At 63.8% G+C, this 3344-nt stretch overlaps 1 long non-coding RNA gene across 1 annotated transcript in view; it reads left to right on the top strand.

Moving 5' to 3' along the window:
- LOC114006449 (uncharacterized) overlaps positions 1-3344 on the top strand; it is a 4888-nt gene extending 1544 nt beyond the window's left edge. Inside the window, exons 2-3 of the long non-coding RNA XR_003548161.1 lie at positions 2764-2854; positions 2984-3344. This is a non-coding gene — a long non-coding RNA (uncharacterized LOC114006449). The remainder of the gene's footprint in view (positions 1-2763; positions 2855-2983) is intronic.

Here is a 3344-nt window from a genome sequence, read left to right as displayed (position 1 = left end):
GTGCCATCTGGTCTGCACTCCTGCTCCCTCCCAAGGTTGGGGCAAGGCCAGACCCCTGCCGGGAGTCTCTGCGGGTGCACATGGGCACAGACTGGAGGGCAGAGTCCAGGCCCTGACTCTGCTGGGGCTCGGGACTCCGGCCGCAGTCACGTGCCGCCTCCTTCTATCTCTGGGAGGGGAAGAAGGCACTCTCGATTGAGGTTGTAAGCCAAGGATTTGGGGGATCCTGGGCTCTTCGCACCCACCTGGTCAACAGGTCCCCAGTGAGGCTCTCTCCTGGCCAGGCCTTGTGGTAGCCCTGGGACACAGGGATGGCTCTGCCACCGCCCCTTCCGTCCTGGAACTTGGAGTCAGGGACAGGGTGGGGACAGGGGTCAGCAGTTCCAAGTCCCAGGGCCGGAGGAAGCTCTGCCAGGGAAGAGTGCTCGCACAGGGGAGCCCCGAACCTGCAGACAGAGCAGGAGATGGAGAGGGGCTGGGGGAGGGAGGGGCAGACAGGGACGGAGAGAGGGCTGGGGGTCAGAGACGGGGAAGGGCAGACTGGGCAGCTGAGACCCACAGCTCCAGGAAACATGGCGGCGGGCAGCCATGCGCTCCCCCAAGCGGGGCGGATGGGAGGAAGAACCCTGCCCTTTTCCTTTCCACACGTCCAGCCGCCAGCACTTGAGCACGCTGGGCCCACTGGATGGCCACTGTCCAGGTACTCGCTGGGCCAGGCCCCCAGGTGCGGGCTCTGTCCACTCACCTGTGCCGTACGCCACACGTCAGGGCTCCAGAGCGTCCCCGAGGACCACAGCGGCTGGCCTGCACCTGCACCACGCCGCACCCCAACCTCAGGTTTGGCCCCACCCAGCTCCTGAGGTGGGTATTACTCGTACCCCCTTTTCACATGTGGGGAAACTGAGACTAGGTAGGTTGAGAGTCGGCCCAGATTTGGGGCTGCATAGGCTCACACCCTGGCACCCATCCCCCTCTTTGAGCTCCTGACCGCATGCCCTGTGCCTTTCTGCCTGCCAGGCTGTCCAGTGACACGTGAACGGAGGGACAGGACATCCGCTGAAACAGCTGTGAGGCCCGCGGGCTGGTGGGAGAGGCTGGCACCCCAGGCCAGAGGAGCCTCGTCAGGGAAGTGGAGAACCATGGGTCACCCCGAGTACTCATTCCGAGTGCTCACCCCGCTCCTCCTGGCCAAGGGTCTACCTGCCTCCTCCTGGTAGGACAGGGCAGCAGGCCCAGAGCTCCCGGCTCACCCAAGGCCGTGGAGCCGCCTGCCTTCCTGGCCGGAGCGCGGCCCCCAGCAGAGGGACAGCACAGTGGGGCAGGCTCAGGTGCTTCCTGCCTGGGGATTGCCCAGGGCCAGGGCTTCATTCCTTCCGGGAAGACATTTGCATGGCTGGCCCTGGGCCAGCCCCATACCCTCGGTGCTGCTCCTGGCCCCCCAGCACCTTCCAGGAAGCTGCTCCAGGGCCTGGCCCTTGGTGCATGGCCATCTCGGTGGGCATGGCGATGAGGTGCTCACGGAGCTCAGGTTTCTGCCAGGGACGAGGGGCACCACCCTAGCCACCACTGAAATCTCAGAGCTAGGGAGCCATCTAGAAACCTGGAGCGGCAGACCCTGGGAGACTGCTCAGTGGGTTGTGGCACAGCAGTGCAAGGAGGGCTGGTTCCTGTGAGGGGCGCCCAGAGGGACAGAGGGCCTTGTTCAGAGGCAGGTGGGCGAGGAGGTGGAGGAGGAAGAGCCTGGCCGGGGGGGACAGAAGCGCTTTGTCTCCGTGGGCCCTCGGGGTTGGGCAACCTTTGGCAACAGTGCACATTAGCTAATGAAGCTGTGGTTTCCTTCCCACTGCCCTCGGCTGAGCCTCCCTCCTGAAGCAGCCCCTCCCCACTGTGGAAACACCCCCAGGGCCACGGTGCCACAGGTTAAGGCCTGTCTGTGGAAACCATTGTCTCTGCAGTGTGGTCTTGGAAGCCTCGAGCTGGTGGAGGACTGGGGGTCTCTTGCTCCTCTGCCCGCCTCCTTGGGGCGGCAGAGGAAGGTTCCATAGCAACCACCAGGCCCTGAGGGACCTGGGTGGGACTCAGGTCAGCAGAGGATCTTGAGATCAGCCCTTCAGCAGCTGGGCCACCAGGATGAGCCACATTGCCTGGGCCTCACCTGGGAGGCGGGTCTCCTGGGCCTCCCCACAGAGCTCCCGTGAGGGTCCCAGCCATGGCCAGTACAGATGGGGTATACAGATGGGGTATGCAGATGGGGTATGCAGATGACAGGGTGTGCAGATGAGGCCACGCGGTGGCTGGTCCTCAGAAAGTGGTCAGTCCTTGCCTGGCTTCCTTCCCACAGAGACTCACGAGGGCGGTGGGGAGCCCCGGGCCCCAGCCTCTGCAGCCTGAGCACTCCGAGAGTTCCTGGGCCTCCTGGAAGAGAAAGCCACTGGCTTTGGGCCCACGGGAGACCCGGAGCTAGCAGTGCTGCCTCTGGGTCTCACTCCGCATGACTGCAGGCAGCCCCCAGTTTACCTGTCCTGAAAACGGGAAGAGTGGCTGTCCACTCACAGCGTGAGAGCCACATGAGGCCACGTCACCGACGGCTCTGTCTGCAGTCGATGGCGCCATCCCCACCCCGCTGTCTTCTGGGGATGGCGCAGCCGTGCACACGCGCCCCCACGCTGTCTTCTAGGGATGGCGCAGCCGTGCACACGCGCCCCCACGCTGTCTTCTAGGGATGGCGCAGCCGTGCACACGCGCCCCCATGCTGTCTTCTAGGGATGGCGCAACCGTGCACACGCGGCACCGAGTGGTAGCGGGCAAGGAGGTGGCACGCCGCTGAGCTGGCTCTCCAGGGAGGCGAGCCCTGGTGGGTAACATTTGCTGATTTCCACGTGAACACGCCACCAACCTGATTCTAAGCTCATCTTGGTTAATCACCACAAAATGCCTCATTTTTAAAAAAGCTTATTTCTTTCTTTCTTCCATGAACAACAAGGAGAAGGAACAGAGAAGACCGAGTGACCGAGCTGAGCCCCTGGACGTCTCGATGCTACACCACCCGGCCTCAGCCAGCCTGGACCACAGCCACTGCGCCGGTGTGCTCAGGGAGGTCCCCAGACACGAACCTGGGACCTCCCCACGTGGGCCAGCCTCGCAGTGTCACGTCTTGCTACTGTGTCCCCAAGTCCCTCAATATGTAATGGGCGGCTCTTTTTCAAACCAGCAGCCTCACCACTGGCAGAGACAAGACATGAGGCCTGGGGTCTCCTGCCGGCCCGGCTAGGGTCGAACGTGAGTGGGGACCTTGGGCGCCTGGTATCCCTGACCCCATCCTGAGCCCGTTCTGTCCGGGCTCC

Source organism: Tupaia chinensis, unplaced genomic scaffold (genome assembly GCF_000334495.1).
Source record: "Tupaia chinensis unplaced genomic scaffold, TupChi_1.0 Scaffold148065_1, whole genome shotgun sequence".
NCBI classification, from domain to species: domain Eukaryota; kingdom Metazoa; phylum Chordata; class Mammalia; order Scandentia; family Tupaiidae; genus Tupaia; species Tupaia belangeri.
This window is presented reverse-complemented; position numbering and strand designations above follow the sequence as displayed.